Raw genomic sequence first — 26248 nt, forward strand, 5'->3', positions numbered from 1 at the left:
CACCCCACGCAAACACGGCTACAGCGCCAACAAGGAGGAGGTGGAGTAATGTTTTGGGCTGGAATCATGGGGAGAGAGATTGTCGGCCCCTTTAGGATCCCTGAAGGCGCTAAAGATGAACTCCATAATGTATGTGGATTTTCTCAAACAGCACTTCCTGCCATGGTTCAAGAAGAAGAACCGTGTTTTTCACAGCAAGATCATTTTTCTGCATGATAATGCACCATCTCATGCTGCACATAAAACATCTGCATCTCTGGCTGATATGGGCATAAAAGGGGACAAACTTATGGTGTGACCCCCATGCTCCCCTGACCTCTACCCCATTCAGAACCTTTGGAGCATCATTAAAAGGAGTGTCTATGATGGCGGGAGGCAGTTCACATCTAAGCAACAGCTCTGGGAGGGTATTCTGTCCTCATGCAAAACAATTGAAGCAGAAACCATCCAAAACCTGACAAATTCAATGGACGAGAGAGTTCAGAAGCTCCTTTCGAACAAGGGGTCCTATGTGAAAATGTAACATCACCTAGAATAAAGTTTTGAGTTGAAAACTGTTTGATTTCAGTTTCTAACAACCTGCTAATGCTTATAATTTCAAAAATGACCATTTTTTTGGTCTTTATTAAAATGAAAAGGTTGATCGAAAAGTTTGGGGGATCTAAGAGTGTGGCAACCCAGTAGTCATGATTACTTCGAATTCTGACAATATGAGGGTCATGCTGCAGGTAGTGCAGCAAGAAGGCACTTATGTGCCTTGCGCATCTCGGAGCCCCAAAATTATTTTCCGGGCTAGATGCAGCTAAAAATTATTTTTAATTTTAAATCTGGTGAAGCTTTAGTATAGATGGCCTAATAGGATCAGTGCTGCACACTGCTACAAAGCCCAAATTATTTTCCAGTCAAGATACAGATAAACATGATTAGTAATTTGAAAGCTTAAAACGGTTGGTAGGGTGATTTTAACCAATCATCAAGCTTTTACTCTCCCCAGGATGACACAGGGGTAGAAAAGTCATTTCGGATCCATGATTTGTTCATCTTTATGAACGTGAGTCTGTCTACATTATCAGTGGAGAGCCGCGTGCGCTTATCTGTCAGCACACCACCAGCAGCGCTGAACACACGTTCAGACAGAACGCAGCCCAAAAAGAGCAAGGGTCCAGTGACACAGTCGTGGCTTCAATGTTTACTTGGAGATACTCCTATACCATCGTCTCTAGGCGTTGACTATCTGTCAGACTTCTTGTCTCCTGTGGCCTTGCAAAGGATGGGCTAAAAAAGTGGTGAAATGATTCCGCAAAATTGATGTTACCAGCAGATACTGTGGTTCTGTTACGGTTTGAGTGCTGAACACTTGACGGTCCCACGGTTGGCAAGTTGGAACTGTGAGATTCACTACGTGCACCACTGGTATTTTGTGGAAAAGCACATGTAAGATTCTGCAACAGTCTCTGCTGATACTCCTGCATGCGTGCATCCCTTTCTATGGCAGGAATAATTTCTGCAAATTTACTTTTGTACCGGGGATCTAACAGTGTGGCAACCCAGTAGTCAGGATTATTTCTAATTCTCACAATTCGAGGGTCATGTTGCAGGTAGTGCAGCAAGAAGGCACTCATGTGTGTTGCGCATCCAGGAGCACCAAGTCCCTGTTGTGTTGGTGGCGAGGTAACAATCATGCTTCCTTCCTCTGTCCTCTCCCCCCAACCTCGCACAACAGAAATGTGATCAAGGTCTCCCTCATCTGATGAGTCTTCCATCAGTTCGTCCTCCACTTCTTCCTGGGCTCCTGCACCTTCCTCACTAGTTTGGCTGCTACCATGCGCCCTGGTAAAACCATCTCCCCCACCCTCACATGCCTGCCGCCTTGGTGCTGCCGACCGTCTGGACCTTGCAGATGTTAGCCCTTCCGCATACAACTCCTCCTCTACTTCCTCCACCTCCTCTTGTGCCACCACCTGACTCCGAATTCTGTTTAACATGTGCTCCAGCATGTAAATCACCGGAATAGTCATGCTGATAATGGCATCGTCAGCACTAAACATCTTCGTCGCCATTTCAAAACTGTGCAGAAGGGTGCATAGGTCCCTGATCTGAGACCACTCCTCCAGCGTGATTTGCCCCACCTCTGAATCTCGTTGGCCCAGGCTATACATCAGAACGTATTGCACCAGGGCTTGTCGGTGCTGCCACAGTCGCTGCAACATGTGCAGAGTTGAATTCCACCGGGTAGGCACATCGCATTTTAGCCGGTGAAGTGGCAGGCCCAACGACTTCTGTAGAGATGTAAGTCGCTGAGCTGCGGGATGCGAACGGCGGAAGTGAGCACACAGCGACCGTGCCCTCTGCAGAAGGCCATCTAGTCTGGGATAGTGGGCTAAAAATTGCTGGACAACCAGGTTCAACACGTGAGCCATACAAGGCACGTGTGTGACATTGCCCCGGCGAAGGGCCGCACCCAGGTTTGCAGCATTGTCGCACACGGCCTTCCCTGGTTTCAGGTCCAGTGGAGACAACCATTCATGAAATTGGTTCTCCAGAGCTGACCACAACTCCTCAGCTGTGTGACTCACATTTCCCAGACATTTCAATGTAAAAACCGCCTGATGACGTTGAGCCCTACTGCCAGCATAGTAAGGAGGTGTGCAGGATCCCTTCTGCGCAGTTAGAAAGCTTGTGGCATGACCAGACAGGCTTTGGGTGCAGGTGGAAGACCGAGAGGAGGTTGAGGAGGCAGAAGCAGTGGAGGAACTTTGACATAAAGAGGATTGACGCAAAACTCGTGGGGACGGCAAGACTTGGACAGCAGCCCCTTGTCCTGCTGTCACCATAGTTACCCAGTGCCCAGTCAGCGACATGTAACGCCAATGTCCATGCCTACTCGTCCAAGTGTCTGTGGTGAAATGCACCCTGTCACACACAGAGTTTCTCAAAGAAGCGGTGATGTTGTGTGCGACATGCTGATGGAGCGCAGGCACACCTTTCTTTGAGAAGTAGTGCCGACTGGGCATCTGGTACTGGGGCACTGCGACGGACATAAGGTCTCGAAAATCCTCTGTGTCCACCAGGCGGAAAGGCAGCATTTCTGTAGCCAAGAGCTTGCAGATGGTGAAATTCAACCTCTTAGCTTTCTCATGGCTAGGAGGAAATGGTCTTTTACTTGTCCACATCTGAGGGCCCGAACGCTGGCTATTGTGCTTAGACGGGGTTGATAAGGGTGTCCCCGGCAAACTGCCGGTCTGTGAGGAAGATGCAGGCGGACATGTTAGGTTGCCTTGATCCAAAGGTGGTGCTATCGATGTCGGACAGCGCTCAACACCAGCTGGTGTTACCACCTCCAAAGAAAATGATGACCTGCCAATCACGCTGGCTGTTGCGGGTAAAGAGGTGGCAGGTCTGCGCCCCAAAACAGGTGTGACTGCTGTCCCCCCAGTCACAGAGGATGAAGAGGCCGCGGATGCACAAGATATGGCAGACGGTGATTGGCCCGGCCGGCTAGGCCGCATTGTAGCACACTGAGCTTCCCACTGCAACTTATGCTTCATGTCCATGTGCCGGTTCATGCATGAAGTACTCAAACTATGTATTTTTTGGCCTCTACTTAGCTTTTGCTGACAAATGTTACAGATAACACGAGTTGGGTCATCTTTATCGATCTGAAAAAATGCCCAGGCTATGCAAGGCTTAGCACCCATGCGACCTGAAGAGCCACCACGACTTGTGGTGAGAGGCAGAGTTGTGTTTGAGGATGCAGTTGTTGACGTGCTTCCAGTACTACGTCTCTGTCCAGGAAGGCGCAACCTGACCTCGTCGTCACTAGCATCTTCCTCCACCTCCTCTGCTGACCTCATCTCTTGGCTGACTGTGGGTTGACAGTAAGTGGGATCTCCGACCTCATCATCATCACCCTGTGCGTTATCACACCCGTCGTCCTCAGAGCCAACCTGTTCCTGCCCTGACAAAAAACTAAAGTTGTCGCTCCAATCAGGTATTTGAGTCTTATCATCGTCTTCCTCATTGTCTCCACCAACAGGAGTTACAGTTTGGGAATGAGGGTCTACATTATGGTCAGAACCTTCTGCGTCTGGTCCTGGATCCGACTCATAAAGATTCTGGGCATCAGTGCAGATCATTTCCTCGTCTGGATTCACAGAAGCACTGGAGTCGACCTCTGATTCCCAGGCTATAGTATGAGTAAACAGCTCTGCAGACTCAACCATCTGTTCTACCTCATACTCAGACGGGCAGCTGGAGATTTGGGAGCTGTGAGGAAGCAAGTGCGATTTGGGTGACACCTTTGAGGACTGGAGTATTTGTGATGTTGAAATTGATGTGGAGGAGAGCCCACTTAAAGGAGCACTTGATATCCGTTGAAGCACCTGCTGTTTTTGTGCCTCATCTGGAATTTGTAGCGATTGGCGTGGCCGTAAGAAAGGGATCTTATCACATTGTACGCTAAAAAAAGTAGACATTTTAGTTTGGCTGGAAGATGGTCTTTCTTCTGCAGATGTTACTGTTGCTTTAACACCTACCCCACGGACACAACCTTTTTTCCCCTTCCCAACACGCCTATTCCCCTTTCCACCAGCAGCAGGCCTTTTTCCACTCATTTTGGTGGTTAACTAATTCACAACTCTGGAGTTGTTTGCACAAAAAAACAATGGATGGTAACCGAGCAGAGCTGAGTGGCCAAACTGTGGTATTAGGCCAAAACTATTGGCTGGGTTAGATGCAGAAAAAAATTATTTTGAATTTGCAACCTGATGGAGGTCAGTATAGATGGACTAATACAAATAGTCCCACACACTGCTAGAAGCCCAAATATTTTTTCAGAGGTACTGTAGATGCAGATAAAAATTATTTTTAATTTGCAACCTGATAGAGGTCAGTATAGATGGACTAATAGACCAAGTCCCACACACTGCTAGAAGCCCAAATATTTTTCAGAGCTAGATGCAGAAAAAAAATATTTTTAATTTGCAACCTGATGGAGGTCAGTATAGATGGACTAATAGACCAAGTCCCACACACCGCTAGAAGCCCAACTATTTTTTCAGAGCTAGATGCAGAAAAAAATTATATTCAATTTGCAACCTGCTGGAGGTCAGTATAGAAGGACTAATAGAACAAGTCCCACACACTGCTAGAAGCCCAAATATTTTTTCAGAGCTAAATGAAGAAAAAAAATATTTTTAATTTGCAACCTGATGGAGGTCAGTATAGATGGACTAATAGACCAAGTCCCACACACTGCTAGAAGCCCAAATATTTTTTCAGAGCTAGATGCAGAAAAAAATTATTTTTAATTTGCAACCTGATGGAGGTCAGTATAGATGGACTAATAGACCAAGTCCCACACACTGCTAGAAGCCCAAATACTTTTTCAGAGCTAGATGCAGAAAAAAATTATTTTTAATTTGCAACCTGATGGAGGTCAGTATAGATGGACTAATAGACCAAGTCCCACACACTGCTAGAAGCCCAAATATTTTTTCAGAGCTAGATGCAGAAAAAAATTATTTTTAATTTGCAACCTGATGGAGGTCAGTATAGATGGACTAATAGACCAAGTCCCACACACTGCTAGAAGCCCAAATATTTTTTCAGAGCTAGATGCAGAAAAAAATTATTTTTAATTTGCAACCTGATGGAGGTCAGTATAGATGGACTAATAGACCAAGTCCCACACACCGCTAGAAGCCCAAATATTTTTTCAGAGCTAGATGCAGAAAAAAATTATTTTTAATTTGCAACCTGATGGAGGTCAGTATAGATGGACTAATAGACCAAGTCCCACACACTGCTAGAAGCCCAAATATTTTTTCAGAGCTAGATGCAGAAAAAAATTATTTTTAATTTGCAACCTGATGGAGGTCAGTATAGATGGACTAATAGACCAAGTCCCACACACCGCTAGAAGCCCAAATATTTTTTCAGAGCTAGATGCAGAAAAAAATTATATTCAGTTTGCAACCTGATGGAGGTCAGTATAGATGGACTAATAGAATGATGCTATGCCCAAAAGATTTTACTTCACTAGGTGCAGTAAAAAAATTGGTATTCTATACACAGGTGTTATATCTTGCAACACAGATAGGCTACTCCACTGACTAACACACTCTGCAATAGGCCAAAAAGGATTAGCTTTGCTAGATTCAGCCAAATGCTGTGAAAAAAACTTGCACAGCACTGGCACAGACCTGCCTGGCAAAAACTGATAGGAACTCATGTAACCTAGTCCTGAAAAGGACTCCAATTACAATTAGTCTTTACTCCCACAACCTATCTATTTAAGAGCACAGACCTCCCTGATAAAAGTCGTAGGAAATGCTGTAACCTAGTCCTTAAAAGGACTGCAATCACAACTATTCCCTACTCCCAAGCTATCTGTATATTTGTGCGAAAATTGGCTTGAAATTAACAAGGTATAGCGCACACAGCAACAGCGGTGCCGTCTAACACGCAGCTGCAGCAGTGAGAAAATGGTGGCGACGGGGAAAATGGCTTGGTCTTATAGGGCAAGGACATGTGACATACACTGCCAATGACACATGCCCTTGCTTGTGTGAAAAAAAGCACTTCGCTCCGTGTGTGCGCTGCTGATAGGCTGACAGATTACACCTCCCCACTGCAAATGCGGGAAAGAGAAAAAAAAATGGAGATCTTCATTGTTCCTGCAGAGATCCATCCCCTGCCCCTCCTCCCACCCCGCTGTACACTCAAACTGCGTATTAACATTAATTTCCATCATTACTGAGAAAAAATCCAGTTATGATTTTGGTGCACGAACAGTTATCGAACATAACCTCGAACAGCCGAATTTTTCTTAAATTGTTCGTGTTCGCCGAACGGCTCGAACACCGCCCAAAACAGCTCGAATTTGAGATTGGCGAACAGTTCGAGTAGAACAACGCTCATCTCTAGTTACATTATTGTATTGTCAAGGAAAGGGGGGCGGTAGGGGGGCTGAGCGTCTGGGTTTGGTTGGGGTCCCCACAGTCTGCCTAGGCTAGATGCATTTAAAAATTCTTATTAGATACACATGCGGTGCAGCTTGCTTCGCAGCTGGGCTACTACGCCCAAAGTATTGCCTAGGCTAGATGCAGTTAAAAATTCTACGCTGACTAGCAGACACTGAAGATTTGGAGCAGACCTCTGAGTAAACAGCTCTTCAGACTCAACCATCTGTGTTACCCCAAGCCATAGTGTATGTAGTTTCTTACAGTTAAAGGGGGGGGGGGGCGACCCAACCCACCTGAAATTGACGATGCCAATGTCACATAAGACACAGCAAGGGGACTCCAAAAAGAGTCTCCATTTTTTCCCAAAATTGTGGCACAGACACCACTTAAACCTAGAACACATACCTGGGGCCTCGCAGTCCCGCCCTGTTAATTGTTTTCTATTTTCTGCAAGATTATTTTAATTAGAATTTTGAAACTCTAGGTATTCTTCATGTATACAGTTGTTTGTCATTTGAGTTTGAGTTATTCCATGTTATTTGCACATGGGCCTAAAAGGCCCCAGGTATATGAAAGTGTTGATTTTTATGGTCATGCGTTCTAGGGTTAAGTGGCATCAATTGCCCAACAGTTGCTTAAAACGGTTGGTGAGGTGATATTACCAAATCCTCAAGCTTTTAGTCTCCCAAGGATAACACAGGGGTAGAAAAGTCCTTGCGAATCCATGATTTGTTCATTTTTATGAACGTAAGTCTGTCTACATTCTCAGTGGACAGCCGCGTGCGCTTATCTGTCAGCACACCATCAGCAGCGCTGAACACACGTTCAGAGAGAACACTGGCTGCAGGGCATGACAAGATCTCCAAGGTGTGAGTGGCGAGCTCCGGCCATTTTTCCAGATTGGAATACCAAAATGAGCAAGGGTCCAGTGACACAGTCATGGCTTCGATGTTCACTTGGAGATACTCCTGCACCATCCTCTCTAGGCATTGACTATGTGTCAGACTTCTTGTCTCCTGTGGCCTTGCAAAGGATGGTCTAAAAAAGTGGTGAAACGATTCCACAAAATTGCTGTTACCAGCAGATACTGTGTTACTGTTACGGTTTGAGTGATGAAGACTCGACAGTCCCACAGTTGGCAAGTTAGAACTGTGAGATTCACTTCGTGCACCACTGGTGTTTTGTGGAAAAGCACATGTAAGATTCTGCAACAGCGTCTGCAGATACTCCTGCATTCGTCAATCCCTTTTTATGGCAGGAATTATTTCGGCAAATTTACTTTTGTACCGGGGATCTAAGAGTGTGGCAACCCAGTAGTCGGGATTACTTCGAATTCTGCAATCTGAGTGTCACGTTGCAGGTAATGCAGCAATAAGGCACTCATGTGTCTTGCGCATCCAGGAGGACCAAGTCCTTGTTGTGTTGGTAGCGAGGTAAGAATCATGCTTCCTTTCTCTGCCTTCTCCCCCCAACCTCGTACGACAGAAATGTGATCAAGGTCTCCCTCATCTGATGAGTCTTCCATGCCCATCGCCAGTTCATCCTCCACTTCTTCCTCGGCTCCTGCACCTTCCTCAACAGTTTGGCTGCTACCATGCGCCATGGTTAATCCCTCTCCCCCACCCTCCCATGCCTGCCGCCTTGGTGCTGCCAACCGTCTGGACCTTGGAGATGTTATCCCTTCCGCATAAGACTCCTCCTCTACTTCCTCCACCTCCTCTTGTCCCACAACCTGACTCTGAATTCTGTTTAATGTGTGCTCCAGCATGTAAATCACCGGAATAGTCATGCTGATAATGGCATCTTCGTCGCAATTTCAAAACTGTGCAGAAGGGTGTGTGGCACCCCTGAGGGTTCAGTCGCCACAGAGTTACTGCATCTCACCCAGAGGTGTGGTATCTCACCTTCAGGTAAGGAAGGCATATGGCTCGGGACCCTAACACCTGCAGTGGGGGTAGGACGAGATTGCTCCTAAGGGAGAGCACAGTCCCAGGTCCCTAGCTGGTGGGAGGGTCCTATGTAGTGGGTGCTTAGGGGAGCAGCTTAGGGGAGCACATGACAGGGACAGTATAAATAGGAAGAATCTTAGAAAGAGCAAGCCAGTCAGAGGAGGAAAAGTGACAGGAGCAGAGGCTCGGCATGAGCTCTGTTCCGGAGGCAGGCCTAGCCTGGGAGGCACAGGACTGAAGGAGAGAAGAGAGGAGTGGGAGCAGGAAGGCTCCAGGAACCGAAGGGACCCTAGGGCTATGGGCCGTGCAGAAGGCCACCCGTACTCCCGCTGCTACCAGGAGGCAGAGGGGTCAGGCCAGATAAGGGGAACCGGTCCCTCAACTAGAGGAGAAACAGCAAGGCTCAACTAGAAACCGGAGGCTGCAGCATTTCATGTACTACAGGCAAAAGTCCACACCAGTCTCACTAAGAAGGTAGCCACATAGGACCCAGGGGACGGAACACAAGTCGCCCGCCAAGGCCCGAGGATACCGGATAGAAGTGTCACTGGGTGTGAGGTGCAGGGAGAAGGCCAGAGAAAGGACACACAGAAGGGGGTCCTGCTAAGTACTCCGGAGCTAACTGGGGGTGGACTGAGCCCCTCACTGAGTACGCACAGCACGACGGGTGAGATTGCTCTGGTACCTGTAATCTGGACTGCAACAACTGTGAGTAAAGATCTTGGGGCTGCATCAAACAGACTCTGTGTTCATTAATGACTCCCTGCACTACAACCACCATCATCCACCCACACTGCCCTGAAGCTACACTCTTCCTGTGGTGAGTAATAATACCATTGCTGCAAATCCACCAGCTTCAGAGGACTGTTCCGCAGCGGCGGCCCCTTTGGCCGCACTCCACAGGTGGCGTAGTCAGACATTATAGAATCCATATATACAAATTACCGTTGGATTGACCGCCCTGGGTCCCGGACCGGGTCACCGCCACAGTGACTACAACCCCCAGCGTCTATCGGCCCGGCTCAGGGTACCCCACGGCCCAGGGGGCGCATCAACTTCATAGGTCCCTGATCTGAGACCACTCCTGCAGCGTGATTTGCCCCACCTCTGGATATCGTTGGCCCAGGCTATACGTCAGAACGTATTGCACCAGGGCTTGTCGGTGCTGCCACAGTTGCTGCAACATGTGCACAGTTGAATTCCACCATGTCGGCACATCGCATTTCAGCCGGTGAACTGGCAGGCCCAACGACTTCTGTAGAGATGTAAGTCGAGCTGTGGGATGCAAACGGCGGAAGTGAGCACACAGCGACCGTGGCCTCTGCAGAAGGCCATCTAGTCCGGGATAGTGGGCTAAAAATTTATGGACAACCAGGTTCAACACGTGAGCCATACAAGGCACGTGTGTGACATTGCCCTGTCGAAGGGCCGCACCCAGATTTGCAGCATTGTCGCACACGGCCCTCCCTGGTTGCAGGTCCAGTGGAGACAACCATTCATGAAACTGGGTCTCCAGAGCTGACCACAAGTCATCTGCTGTGTGACTCACATTTCCCAGACATTTCAAAGTGAACACTGATGCCATTGAGCCATGCTGCCAGCATAGTAAGGAGGTGTGCAGGATTCCTTCTGCGCAGTTAGAAAGCAGGTGGCATTATCAGACAGGCTTTGGGTGCAGGTGGAGGACTGAGAGGAGGTTGAGGAGGCAGAAACAGTGGAGGAACTTCGAGATAAAGAGGATTGACGCAAAACTCGTGGGGACGGTAAGACTTGGACAGCAGCCCCTTGTCCTGCTGTCACCAAAGTTACCCAGTGCGCAGTCAGCGACATGTAACGCCCCTGTCCATGCCTACTCGTCCAAGTGTCTGTGGTGAAATGCACCCTGTCACACACAGAGTTTCTTAAAGAAGCGGTGATGTTGTGTGCGACATGCTGGTGGAGCGCAGGCACACCTTTCTTTGAGAAGTAGGGCCAACTGGGCATCTGGTACTGGGGCACTGCGACGGACATAAGGTCTCGAAAATCCACTGTGTCCTCCAGGCGGAAAGGCAGCATTTCTCTAGCCAACAGCTTGCAGATGGTGAAATTCAACCTCTTAGCTTTCTCATGGCTAGGAGGAAATGGTCTTTTACTTTTCCACATCTGAGGGACCGAGGGCTGGCTGTTGTGCTTTGACGGGGTTGAGTAGGGTGTCCCCGGCAAACTGCCGGTCTGTGAGGAAGATGCAGGCAGACATGTTAGGTTGCCTTTATCCAAAGGTGGTGCTCTCGATGTCAGAGAGCACTCAACACCAGCAGGTGTTTCCACTTCCCAATGAACTGACGACCTGCCAATCACGCTGGCTGTTGCAGGTAAAGAGGTGGCAGGTCTGCGTCCAAAAACATGTGTGACTGCTGTCCCCCCAGTCACAGAGGATGAAGAGGCCACGGATGCACAAGATGGGGCAGACGGTGGTTGGCCCGGCCTGCTAGGCCGCATTGTAGCACAGTGAGCTTCCCACTGCAACTTCTGCTTCATTTCCATGTGACGGTACATGTATGAAGTACTCAAACTATGGATTTTTTGGCCTCTACTTAGCTTTTGGTGACAAATATTACAGATAACACGAGTTGGGTCATCCTTTTCGATCTGAATAAATGCCCAGGCTATGCAAGGCTTAGAGTCCATGCGACCTGAAGAGCCACTACGACTTGTGGTCAGAGGCAGAGTTGTGGTTGAGGATGGCATTGTTGACGTGCTTCCAGTACTCCGTCTCTGTCCAGGAAGGCGCAACCTAACCTCGTCGTCAATAGCATCTGTGACGCCCCGCTGCGCTTGGTATCACAGATCCTAGAAGAGTGTATTGATGGAATCCTCCTCAAGAGGCCCCCATAAACATTCACACATCTCCACCTTCCACCTCAGACCAGCAGAGGGAGCCCGTTAGGGATATAAATAGGGAAGGTGGAGCTAGGCAGTTCAGTTCCTCTGAAGAGTTCCTGCAGTAGAGAAGCCTAAGAGAGGTCAGTCTGCAGTGGAGCTCAGTCTAGTCTAGAGAACTCAGTTAATAGTTCAGCAGTGGAGCACGAGGCTCCTGCTAGCTAGATTCAGGGAGCCCAGATAGAGCTTAAGGTGTGCCGGCGTCATAAGATCGGTGAAGCGCGGCAAGCTGCCGTTGGTGTGTATAGCCTAGTGAGGGCCCGAGTAGGCTGAAGGCGAGTGGCGAGTTAGTACATAAGGGGCAGAGGAGCTTAACCAGCTCACCCCGAAGCATTTACCGGACACCGGATCCGAGCTTACCGGGATCTCTATGACCCAGTAAGGCATAACCGGAATCCCTGGAGAACTACAAGTCCTAGGATTGCTAAGGTGCTGATATGTAACAGAGCCAGGAGACGCTTAGGCCCCACATACTGGGAGCGTGAACTCCAAGAGAAGGCCCTACCACAAGGTCAGCCAGCGCAGGACAGAGACAAAGTTAGGCCTAGCTCCAGGCAGGTCAGAAACTTACTACGCAGAGGCAAGAAACAGGAGGCCCTACACCCGCTCATTGGTGAGGATCCTGATATGCACCCTTCACCCTACAGTGCTCCGGGATGTGCCTGAATTTCCTCCAGTAAAAGGTACTGAAGTGACTACCGTGTCCGTTCCCGTTCTTGCTCTGACCCAGCTGGGTCTCGCCTGTCCTGCATTCCCCCTGCATACGCTGCCCTGAGACCTAGCTCCACCTGTGGGGAGCTATACCATCGAGCTGCCTTATCACGGGCCTCAGTGGACTGCTGCAGCGCTGGTGCTTCTCACCAGATACCACAGGTGGCGCCACGAACTCTTATAAAATTAACAATTATCCACCCTTTTAAAGAGTGACCCCAGGGTACGGGCCAGGGAGCCGACCACCGCGACTTCCCCAAGACCAGGCAAAGGCCCCGGTGACCTCATCGACTGGCTGACTGTGGGTTGACAGTAAGTGGGATCTCCAACCTTGTCATCATCACCCTGTGTGTTGTCGTCCTCAAAGCCAACCTCTTCCTGCCCTGACCGAAAAGTCAAGTTGTCGCTCCAATCAGGTATTTGAGTCTCATCATCGTCTTCATCATTGTCTCCACCAACAGGAGTTACAGTTTGGGAACGAGGGTCTACATTATGCTCAGAACCTTCTTCATCTGGTCCTGGATCCGACTTATAAAGATTCTGGGCATCAGTGCAGATCATTTCCTCATCTGGATTAACAGAAGCTTTGGAGCAGACCTCCGTTTCCCAGGTTATAGTATGAGTAAACAGCTCTGCAGACTCAACCATCTGTGTTACCCTATACTCAGACGGGCAGCTGGAGACTTGGGTGCTGTGAGGAAGCAAGTGCGATTGGGGTGACACCTCTGAGGACTGGAGTATTTGTGATGTTGAAGTTGAGGTGGAGGAGAGCCCACTTGAAGGAGCATTTGATATCTGCTGAAGCACCTGCTGTTTTTGTGCCTCATCTGGAATTTGTAGCGATGGGCGTGTCCATAACAAAGGGTTCGTATCACATTGTCCACGAAAAGAAGTTGACATGTTAGTTTGGCTGGAAGATGGTCTTTCTTCTGCAGATGTTACTCCCCCCCCACCGCGGGGGGGCTCGACCCACCAGCGGACAGGCACCAGTATTGGGAGATGGGGGCTGGCCGTCAGGGTCCACCGCGGCTCTGGCACAAACCCGGCAACACGGAGGTGGCACGGGCAGGAACGGACTGGCCGTGTCGGCTTCTCACTTTTTGGATTTTAGAAGGGCATGACATGCCTATATCTGTGTCTCCCCCTTCTTTTACTCCTCCACCTCTTTTCCTTTCACATGACTATATGTACTTGTCACTTTTCCATGTGTTAGTTATGCATTCTGAGCAGTTTGTCAGCTTTTGGACACCTTTGAAGGTGTTTTCTATGTGTTTCTATGTGTTTTTGTTTGCCTGCCATTGGTTTTAACGGTGTTCAAAGGTGTTCGAAGGTGTTCGAAGGTGTTCGAAGGTGTTCGACGAACAGTTCGACGAACAGTTCGGCGAACACAAGGGTGTTCGACGAACCGAACCGAACTCGAACACTACGGGGGTGGCTCAACACTAATCAGGAGTGCAGCAGGCAGAGTCTGTATCAGGAGTGCAGCAGGCAGAGTCTGTATCAGGAGTGCAGCAAGGACAGGTACGCAACTTTACACAACTTATACTGCAGAACAGGTAGGTTCCACTACAGCCAACCCAATAGATTGAGACCTAATCAGGATTCCCCACATTTAAAAATTAGTGGCAGAAACTAGCAATGGCTAATCAATTTCTCTACAGTAGAAATTGTGTAAATAAGACCCACACGTCTTCCAGTACAGCCAAACTAGGAGATGGAGACCTAACCAGGAGTGTTCACAATGCCCTAAATGAGGGCCTAACACCACTAAAGTGGCATCAATGTCATCAGACTACAAGTAGATTAACGCAGACCCAAACCTGTCCCACTACAGCCAACCCAATGGATGGAGACACAATCCGAATTCTCCACATTTCCAAAAATTAGGGCCTAAAACCTGCAGCAGCAGCAAGAGCAGGCACAGAAGCCATATCACAGATTTCAAGAGATCAATGAAGCACACTAAAAACGACAACATCACCTACTCTGTACAGTCTGCAATTGGGATGCAGAAGTCTTTGGAGATCCATGACTTGTTTATCTTGATGAAAGTTTGGTGGTCTACACTTTCAGGGGACAGCCGGGTGCGCTTATCCGTCAAGACACCACCAGCAGCACTGAAGACATGTTCAGAGAGAACCCTGGCGAGGCGAGCTCAGGCCATTCATCCATTTTTGAAGACTAAAATGCAAAAGGGTCAAAATCCTCCTTTATAGTATTCATATTAAGCTCTAGATATTCCTCCACCATCCTCTCCAGTCGTTCACCACATGTCAGTACTCTGTTGTGCTGGTGCACGAGCTGGTATAAAAAATGTGTGAAAGGACTCCCAGAAATTGCTTCTGCCACTTACTCTGCTGCTGCTGCTAATGTTTTGGCATTGACGAACTGATGTGCCGGAGGTTGAAAGACTACAGCTGCGATGCACACCATGTGCCTCACTGTTATCTTGGGGAAAACCTCTATTAAGATTGCTTAAAAGCTTATTTCGATACTCCAACATAAGCGGGTCCCTTTCCAGGGAGGGAAGCATCTGGCAAAATTGACTCTTATAACGAGGATCTAACAGAGTGGCAACCCAGTAGTCAGCATTATTTTGAATCCTAAGTATACGGGAATCATGTTGCAGATAGTGCATCAAGAAGGGAATCATATGTCGGGCTCTTCCAGGAGGTCCCAAGCCAGGCTGTATTGTGGGCTGCGTAACACTGATGCTTGCTTCCTCCGTCCCCTTCTGCCAACCACGTTCAAACGAGAGGGGATGATTATCCTCTTCATCCGCTGACAGCTGCTCTCCCATCACCTCTTCCTCTTTCATTAATTCCTCGGCTCTTGCACCTTCACTAACAGTTTGCCTGGTATCACCAAAACCCCCTCGATCTCTGTAATCCGCTGTCACTTGGCATCTGCCTGTGTGACGACAGTCTGGAAATTTGAGACATTGGTATCCCTTCCGCATCCTCCTCTTCTTCTGGGGCCGCCACCTCCTGGCACAGGTTATTCAAAGTTTGCTCCAGCATGTATATGACCGGAATAGTGATGCTGATGATGGCATCGTCAGCGCTAACCAGTTTTGTAGCCATTTCAAAACAGTGCAGAAGGATGCAGAGGTCCTTAATCTGTTCCCACTCCGCAAACGTGATATGCCCCAAGTTCGTACTGCATTGCCCCAAGCTATACATCATGACATATGGCATCAGAGCTCATTGCTGCTGGCACAGTCGCTGCAACGTGTGCAGAGTGGAATTACACGACGTCGGCACATCGCAGATCAACCTGTTAACTGGCATGGACAAAGATCTCTGTATCGATTCAAGTCGATGACATGAGGGGTGCGAATGGCGGAAGTGAGCACACAGCTTCCATACTTTGTGAAACAGCTCATCCAGGCCAGGATAGTGGTGGAGAAATCGCTGTACCACCAGGTTGAGGACGTGAGCCATGCAAGGCACGTGTGTGAGCTTGCCTCATCCTAGGGCCGCTAACAGGTTTGCACCGTTATCGCACATGGCATTCCCCTGCTCTAGGTTCAGCAGTGACAGCCATTGCTCAAACTGAGCCTTGAGAGCTGCCCACAACTCTTCACCTGTATGACTGCGATCTCCAAGGCATAATAACTTGAAGACTGCCTGATTACGGTGAGCCCTGACTGCGCAGTACGGAGGTGGTGTGCATTCACTCTGCACCCTTGGAACGCGTGTCTCGTTAAGGCAGAGGTTGAGTGCACAGGTGGAGGCCCTAGAGAAGGTGGAGGTTGCAGAAGCAGAGGAGGAAGTGGGAAATACAGAGGTTTATTCTTCAAGCCTTGGGGATTCAAGATTTGTGGAGCAACTCCTTCCCCGCCTGCCCCCACAGCCACCAGAGTCACCCAGTGCCCAGTCAGTGAGATGTAACACCCTTGGCCATGCTTACTCATCCAGGTGTCTGTGGAGATATGCACCCTGGCATACAGATTTAGACAAGGAACAGGTGATGTTGTCTGTGACATGTTGATGTAGCGCAGGCACAGCTTTCTTAGAGAAGTAATGACGACTGGGCAACTGGTACTCGGGGACTGCGACAGCCATCAGTTTTCGGAAACCATCTGTATCTACCAGGTGGAAATGCAGCATTTCAGTGGCCAAAAGATTGGATATGGTGGAGTTAGACCTCTTAGCTTTGTCATGTGTAGGATGAAACAATCTTTTATGTGACCACAACTGCGGAACAGAGGACAGGCTAAGGTGCTGAGAGAGGGCAGAGTATGGTGAACCGGAAAATCTGGTGGAGCGCGAGTGAGGTGCCGATGTTACGGTGGATTGAGAAACATGCGGTATGCTCGGTCAAACAAACACAGCAGGTTTGTCCACTTCCGTTACAGCTGACGGGCTGTCACTCAGCCTGACTTGAGCAGGTAAAGACCAGAGTTTCTGCGATAGGAGACATGCGTGACAATACTTGGCATGGTAACAGAGGAGGAGGAAGAAGCAGCGGATGTGTTTGATGGGTCAGCAGATGGTTGTTGAGGTGCGCTGGTCCACATTTCAGTGCAGTAAGATTCCCAGTGTCAAGAATGTTGTTTGAGTATGTGAACATTCATGCATGTAGTAGTCAAATTATTGCAGTTTTTTCCTCTACTGAGTTTTTTATCGCAAAGTTTGCAGATAAAGTGAGTTGGCTTATTCTTTGCAGTGCCAAAAAAGGCCCATGCTAGGCAACCCTTGCTGCCCCTGTGAGCTTCAGACCCATGACCGCTGCTGGCCACAGCCACGGTTGTGGCTAAAGATGCAGTGCTCTTCGTGCTTGCATCACTCCGTGTCTGCGCTGTAGGGTGAAATGCAACCTCCTAGTCTTCCTCCTCCACCTCCTCAGATGAGCTACTCGGCTGCATGACTCTGGGTTCACACCAAGTAGGATCTTCAACCTCATCATCATCCAATGTGTTATCCCATTCCTCACCTTCAGAGTGACCCCTCTCCTCCTGTTGCCCTGACATCACAGTACAGTCCGCATGAGCCTCAGGTATCTGAGTCTCATCGGGATCACCTCTCTCCCCTGCGGTTAATGTCTGGTGACGAGGGTCAGGACCCTGCTCGGACCCTAATTCGTCCTGCTCCGAATCCAAGCTAAAAATTTTTTGATGCTTTGACTCTGTGACTGTTTGGAGTACACTTCTGATGCCCATGGTGTAGAATGGGTGAAGAGTTCTACAGACTCACCCATCTGTGGTTCGCTACAGTCAGTTGGGCAGTTGGCCAGTTGTGATGCGGGGGGGAAGCATGGGTAAATGGGGTGCCACCTCTGTGGACTGTACTGCATGTGATGTTGAGGTGGAGGAAGAAAAGTAGAGGGCACTGGAAGCAGAGCTTGCCATCCACGGAAGCACCTGCTCTTTCTGGGACTTATCAACAAGGCGTATCGCTGTGCAGCTGCCAAAGGAAGGGAGTGCAGTAGGCCGTCCACTAGCATAAGTTGTCAGTTGTCTTTGGATAGGGCCTGTTTGTGTTGGTTCACTAGTGCTTTCACTAACATTACCACATACCCCACGTACACCTTGAACACCAAGCCTATTTACCCTTCCACCATGCCCTCTCTTTTTCCCACTCATGTTGGTCAGATACAGTGGTAGGAGCACGCAATTAACTAAAGAAAAATACGTTTTTTTCCTGTGTAATAGCTCAGAACACACCTGAATTTCAGCGACACTAAATTACAAGGTAAGATATGGCCTGCCGTATAACGTTACTAACAGACAAAAGAAATTTGTTAGTGTGCATGAGGCCGATAAAACCTACGAGATGTTCTCCAAAAAATTTCAAACTGAGATGTCCACTGCTGTATTACTTTAGGAACAGAAGAATATTTTTTTTTTAACGTGAATGAGGCCAGTATGACATAGAATATAAGCTCCAAAATATTTCAAAACTCAGATCTAGCCAGCTGTATCACTTTACTCAATGCAAAAAATATTTTTTGGGTTACTCTGCATAAGCTGTGTCCAGCTGACTTTGACCGCCACTGACGTATTAGCCGGCTTATAGCACTGTATGACTTTTGGCACAGGAAAAAATATTTTTTGGACTGGGCCTAGTAAGAGAAGTTTCTTTTTTTTTAGTGTGAAACCAGGACAAGTTCAAATCCACTAAAATAGGATCTGCCTTTTAGCAGGCTGGATCAACTTTGCCACAGTAAAAAAACCTTTGGTGGACTCTGCCTGCCAACCAAAAATATATATAGGTTTGACTTTGCGTACAAGCTGAATTTGACCACCACTGACATGGTAGTTGGCTTATACAACCCCTGGCAAAAATTATGGAATCACCGGGCTCGGACGATGTTCATTCAGTTGTCTAATGTTGTTGAAAAAAAGCAGATCACAGACATGGCACAAAACTAAAGTCATTTCAAATGGCAACTTTAGGGCATTAAGAAACACTAAAAGAAATCAAGATTAAAAATGTGGTACCCAGTAAGGGTAATTTTTTTCAGACCAAGCAGAGGGAAAAAATTATGGAATCATGAAAAACAAACACACAAAAGAACACTCCAATACATCACTAGTATTTTGTTGCACCACCTCTGGCTTTAATAACAGCTTGCAGTCTCTGAGGCATGGACTTAATGAGTGACAAACAGTTCTCTTCATCAATCTGGCTCCAACTTTCTCTAATTGCTGTTGCCAGATCAGCTTTGCAGGTTGGAGCCTTCTCATGGACCATTTTCTTCAACTTCCACCAAAGATTTTCAATTGGATTGAGATCCGGACTATTTGCAGGCCATGACTTTGACCTTATGTGTCTTCTTTCAAGGAATATTTTCACAGTTTTTGACGCTTTGATGTCTTCCTTGATCTACCAGTATGTTTGCCTTTAACAACCTTCCCATGTTGTTTGTATTTGGTCCAGATTTTAGACACAGCTGACTGTGAACAATCAACATCTTTTGCAACATTGCATGATGATTTACCTTCTTTTAAGAGTTTGATAAACCTCTCCTTTGTTTCAATTGACATCTCTCGTGTTGGAGCCATGATTCATGTCAGTCTACTTGGTGCAACAGCTCTCCAAGTTGTGATCACTCCTTTTTAGATGCAGACTAATGAGCAGATCTCATTTGATGCAGGTGTTAGTGTGGAACCCCAGGGGTCTGGTTACCACAGTAATAGCAATATTACGTCTGTGAGCAGGTGGGAGGTCTCCTGGTCAGGAATCCTAAGCATGCCACACCTCCTGCCCAGTCCTGGGAGGGGAAGAACTTCCCCTATATAAACTGGGGCTGAGGTGGGGTTAGAAAAGAACACAGACAGAGACAGACACAGTCAGAGCCTGGAGTGAAGTTCCAGACACAGGGAAAGCAAGAACAGGAGCTCTGTAGGAGCAGTAGCAGAAGTCCAGGGGCTGGAGCTGAGCAGAGTTCGCCCTGGATGAAGATACTAAAGCCGGACACAGGAGTCCGAGACTGTGGGGACTGATATACACCCAGCAGCAGAAACCAGCCGGCAGGGGATTCCAGGTCCTCTGGCCATAGAAGCCCGGAGGCTCAGTCACAGAGAAGGGACCAGCGCCGCCATCCAGGAGCGGAGGCTAACAGAAGGCCCCAAGTCACCAGCCATACGGGTGAGCACCACACGGTATACTCAGGGACGTGGGCTACTTGTAACCGCTGACAGCAAGGTAGCCAGGAAGAGTGCAGATTAACGGGGAGGCCTACAACTCCACCTGGCCAGGGGAACTCCTGCTTGCTCGCAGACTGACCAGGCCCCTTATACTAGCCAGTACTCCCGGGAGGGTCTGCCTTGTACCATCAGTAAAGACCCTGAACTGCACCTCACGTCTCTGTGATTCCTAGCCGCTCCAGCACCATTAGTAATGGGACCCTCACACCATCACTCCCATCATCTTCCACATTAGCTGCCCTGAGGCAATACTTCTCCCGTGGGGAGTCATCCCATACTCAGCTGCGCAAACAACATCAGCCTCAGCGGTCTGCAGCGCAGCGGCGGTCCCCACTGACTGCAATCCACGGGTGGCGTAGTCGGACACTTATTACAACATTTAGACTGCCACTGGTTTGACCACCCTGGGCACGGACCGGGTCACCGCCACGGAGAACTACAACCCCCAGCGATCCGGCTCCGGGTATTCCCCCTGCACAGCAGCAGCAGCACAGGCCCAGGGGGCGCGTCATTAGTTTTGGAAATGAAAATTTACAGTGTGATTCCATATTTTTTTCCTCAGAATTGAGTGATTCCATAATGTTTTTCCCTCTGCTTGGTCTGAAAAAAATTACCCTTACTGAGTACCACATTTTTAGTCTTGATTTCTTTTAGTGTTTCTTAAAGCCCTAAAGTTGCTATTTGAAATGATTTTAGTTGTGTGCCATGTCTGTGATCTGCTTTTTTTCAACAACATTAAACAACTGAATGAACATCCTCCGAGCCAGGTGATTCCATAATTTTTGCCAGGGGTTGTAGCACTGTATAATTTTTGGCTTAGGAAAAAATATTTTTTGGACTGGGCGTAGCAAGAGAAAAAATGCATTTTTTTACTCTGAAACCACCTGAAGTTCAACTCCACTAAAATAGTATCTGACAAAAAAAACCCTTTAGTGCATACAGCTTTCAAGATTACGATAACAGAAAAAAAACAGACTTTGTGCTCTGCAATAAGAAGCTCTGCAGACTGTGCAGAGCACAATTTCAACCTCACTAAATGAAAAGATGCACTGCGCTTGCTTGATCACATTAGCAAGTGCAAAAAAAGATTCAAGGTATACTGAGACATGGAACTCTATGTCAGCGATGCACAGCACTATTGTATGGCATGGGCCCTGTGTTTCTGTCAGAATCTCAGTACTTGCACAAGAACACCAAAAATGTGCTGCACCAGCGGTTGCAGAGGTACACAGGCCAGGAATTATCTACACTATCTGACTATCACACAAGCGCCCATCTATCTTGCTAGTATCTCTCATTACACAGGAGAACACTGAGCTGCGTCTGTCTCCAGCAGTGACATGGATATAATGGCGCTGAGGGAAATTACCGCTTTTTATATTGAGAGGACATATGATTTCGGCAGCATGTCTGGACAGTGTAGATGCTTCCTGCGCTATGATTGGCTGGCCGCGCTTTCCTCAGTTAAAGTTACCGCCCACAGGAAAAAAAAAACAGTGCATCGCTGATCTGACCTGTTCTAAGCTCTCCACAGCCCCCACACTCACCGGGCACATGCCACTGCTCATCATACTTTTGCTCTATGCTAACAAAACTGTTTAAAACACCGTGGTTGCCCTGTATTCGTGGTTCCGTGCAAATGCGTCAAACTTTTCCGATGTTATGAAAATTTGCTCGCCTTTGCGATCACGAATCCGAATGTGCCATATTCGTGCCAAATTTGAAACTTTAGAACATTCGCCAAACAAGTTCGTTCAACACTAAGAATTATACATACAGCGCTCAGCGTGAGTACATCCTACTGTATTCTCAGCAGTTATACATACAGCACTCAGTGTAAGTGAGCATGTGACACCCAGCATTTACCGGACACCGGGTCCGAAGCTTACCGGGATCTCTATGACCCAGTAAGGCATAACCGGAATCCCTGGAGAACTACAAGTTCCAGGATCGCTAAAGTGCTGATACGTAACAGAGCCGGGAGACACATAGGCCCTGCAAGCTGAGGAGCGTGTACTCCAAGAGAGGGCCCTACCACAAGGTCAGACAGCGCAGGACAGAGACAAAGTTAGGCCTAGCTCGAGGCAGGTCAGAAACTTACTACGCAGAAGCAAGAAACAGGAGGCCCTAAACCCGCTCATTGGGGAGGATCCTGATATGCACCCTTCACCCTACAGTGCTCCGGGATGTGCCTGAATTTCCTCCAGTAAAAGGTACTGAAGTGACTACCGTGTCCGTTCCCGTTCTTGCTCTGACCCAGCTGGGTCTCGCCTGTCCTGCATTCCCCCTGCATACTCTGCCCTGAGACCTAGCTCCACCTGTGGGGAGCTATACCATCGAGCTGCCTTATCATAGGCCTCAGTGGACTCCGCAGCACTGGTGATTCTCACCAGAAACCACAGGTGGCGTCACAAACTTTCATAAACTTAACAAATTATCCACCCTTTTTAAAGAGAGACCCCAGGGTATGGGCCCGGAAGCCGACCACCGCGACATCCCCAAGGCCAGGCAAAAGGCCCGGATACCGAGTCATCCCCATCCCCTGGGCGAGTCAAGTGCACCCCCCTGTATGCTCAGTATCTTATATATACAGCGTTCAGCATGAGTACACCCCCCTGTATTCTCAGTATGTTATACATACAGCACTCAGCATTAGTGAGTACACCCCCCTCTATTCTCAGTACGTTATATATACAGCGCTTAACGTAAATGAACGGGTTTAATAGCTAGTATATATATATATATATGTGTTTAGAATATATGTATGTCAAGTGAACACATCAGGGGGATCATTCAGATTTCCCAGCTGTTATCAATTTGTCAGGGCACCAACCCTCCGCTGCATCCAATCATCAGGACAATGAGGCAATTGACTGTCGAGTGATGGATGAGTCCATGGCTGTTTTCATCCTTAGGCCAGTTATTGTGGAACTCACGGTGAGCGTATAGTATATATACATCCGATTCCAACATATGAAACTTATATATATAAATATATATTATATTTATATGTATACTGTATATATACCCCGCCATGGTCATTGCTAAACTACACAAAAACAAAAGGAACTAGCTGCCACCACCAGTCATTTATATAGGCCGATTGGACACCCGTTACACATATCATAAGACTTAAGGGATTCGGTTTATAGAGCAAGAGGAACTAAGCTACTACATTTTATATATTTAAAACCAAAAAGTAGGCAGTGTTTATAAAAATAAACAAGAAATGTTACAAAATGGGAGCAAAAAAATATAGTATATGTAATTATATAGGCTAAAAATGATAAACAGGAAAAATGTGCTAAACCTGATGTCGCAGGATTGGCTCTTACTCTTATAAAGGGGATCTATTCATTCAGAACTTCAGCGAACTGTATCTCCCAGGACTAACAATGATTATAGTTTGGCATTTTCTTTTATTAACACAAGTGTAGCCCACATACCTCCCCTCCAGTGTCTTAAAACTGGGCTGGTTATAGGATGTAGACCAACAGCGGCTCACATCATTTCATAGTCAGCCAGGGAGGTTGGTCAAAGACCAGCAACAACCAGCCAAACACACAATTGCCTACTCAAAAAGGTATGAAAAGAAGGAGAAAATATGAGTATCATGACATAAAAATTACATTTTTATTAAATAATCTTAAAATACATGATTCAATAAATCCAATAAATACAATACATATAATTAACATGGTGTGCAATAGATCAAAACACCATGACACCATGCGGTACAAAGAGAGCCCACTATTATATTCCAAAAAGCTTGAGATGGTAGTGAGGGACGTAGGTAATCACATAATTGTTATCATCATAGACATATGACATTCAATGTTCCTGTAACGGGTCTGGGAGGCGGAACCTCTGAGCTACTATACAAGGGGGCGGTCCTTGTAAGGGAGCGGGTGGCGACCAGGCAGGCAGTCACAGCAGATGACCGGGACAGTCTCTGGAAGAACGGGCAGGAGGTCACGGCAAGTGACCGGGGCAGTCTCTGGATGAACGGGCAGATGGTCACGGCAAGTGACCGGGGCAGTCTCTGGATGAACGGGCAGATGGTCACGGCAAGTGACCGGGGCAGTCTCTGGATGAACGGGCAGATGGTCACGGCAAGTGACGGCGGAGCCTCCAGGTAGGCTAGCAGGCAGGTAGCAGATGTGCGCTCCCAGGTGAGCGGGCAAGCTGGTCCATAGACAGACTGACAGGAGTTGGAAGGCAGACCGTCGGACCTCAGGCAAGCAGGCAGGTAGCTGATGTGCGCTCCCAGGTGAGCGGGCAAGCTGGTCCTTAGACAGACTGACAGGAGTTGTAAGGCAGACCGTCGGACCTCAGGCTAGCAGGCAGGTAGCAGAATATCAGGCAGGAATAAGACAGCAAGCTGACAGGAATCTGGCAGGTATCTGGCAGGTAACTGGCAACGGGACCTGAGGGCTGAAGCAGAGTAGTGAACAGTGCAACAACATTGCTCGGGCACCTCCATTTTGGAGGAGGTGCCTTATATATGGTAAAGTCCTCCGGCCATTGGCCGGGGACTCCTTAGGACGGCGCGCGCGGCCCCTTTAAGAGGGAGGGAGGGAGGGAGAGCGCGCGCGCGCGCCCTAAGCACAGTGGCCGGGAAGGAGCGCGCGCTGCCAGCAGAGCGGGAGGAGGACGCCGGGCACGGAGCAGAGAGGTGAGGGGAACAGCGTCCCTGCCTAGCAGAGGGCAGGGACGCCGGCGCTACAGTACCCCCCCCTTTAGGCCCCCCCTTTTTTAGGCCAGACAGAAATTTAGCAAGGATAAGAGGGGCATGGATGTTCTCCCGGGGCTCCCACGTTCTCTCCTCAGGACCAAACCCCTTCCAATCTACTAGAAAAAAGGTCTTTCCTCTTACCCTTTTGGTGGCAAGAATGTTCTCTACCTCAAACTCGTCCTCAGCAGAAACCGGAGCAGGAGGCCTACCTGTAGACTTGGAAAAAGAGTTAAGTACCACAGGTTTGAGGAGAGATACATGGAAGGAGTTAGGGATCCGTAAGTTGGCCGGGAGTTTCAATTTATAGGCCACCGGGTTGATCTGACTGATGACCTCCAGAGGACCGATGAACCGAGGCCCTAACTTGTAAGAAGGTATCTTGAGTCGGACATATTTAGATGAGAGCCAGACTTTATCTCCAGGACGAAATTGTGGAGGATCCAGGCGTTTTTTGTCAGCGTGTCTTTTCATCCGTTCGGACGACAGAAGGAGTGCGGATCGGGTACTCTCCCAAATGGAGGAAAATTTGCTAACGAGAGATTCCGCAGCCGGGTTGTCCACAGAGGTGGAGACAGGAAAAGGAATCCGAGGATGCTGACCGAAGACTACAAAAAACGGGGATTTGGAGGAGGATTCGCTCTCGTGATTGTTATAAGAGAACTCGGCCCATGGTAGGAGATCCACCCAGTCTGAATGATGGGCATTAACGAAGTGCCGGAGGTAACTGGTCAGGTTCTGATTGATCCGCTCCACTTGACCATTGGACTGTGGGTGGTAAGCGGAAGAGAAGTCCAGGGTGACGTCTAACAGTTTACAAGTGGCTCTCCAGAAGCGTGAGGTGAACTGTACCCCACGATCCGACACGATGTGGAGGGGCAGGCCATGAAGACGAAAGATGTGACGAATAAAGTCTTTAGCTAGCTCGGGTGCAGACGGGAGGCCTGGCAGGGGAACGAAATGAGCCATCTTGGAGAAGCGGTCAGCGACCACCCAAATGACCGTACAACCGGCAGAGACTGGGAGGTCAGTTATAAAGTCCATTGCTATATGCTGCCAGGGGGCAGCAGGTACAGAAAGCGGAAGGAGGCGACCGGCTGGCAGATGTCTCGGAACCTTGTTGCGGGCGCAGGACACACAGGCAGAAACAAAGTCTATTACGTCCTTGTGCAGGGTAGGCCACCAGTAGTGCCGGGTAATAAGCTGGAGGGTCTTTTTCTGACCGGCATGGCCAGCCAGTTTAGACGAGTGACCCCAGTGAAGGATCTTCTCCCGATCAGGTACTGATACGAACGTCTTTCCGGGAGGGAGACGATTT

The sequence above is a fragment of the Phyllobates terribilis genome, unplaced genomic scaffold, assembly GCF_046119375.1.
Source record: "Phyllobates terribilis strain yellow unplaced genomic scaffold, ASM4611937v1 Scaffold_3__8_contigs__length_932513732, whole genome shotgun sequence".
Taxonomy (NCBI): domain Eukaryota; kingdom Metazoa; phylum Chordata; class Amphibia; order Anura; family Dendrobatidae; genus Phyllobates; species Phyllobates terribilis.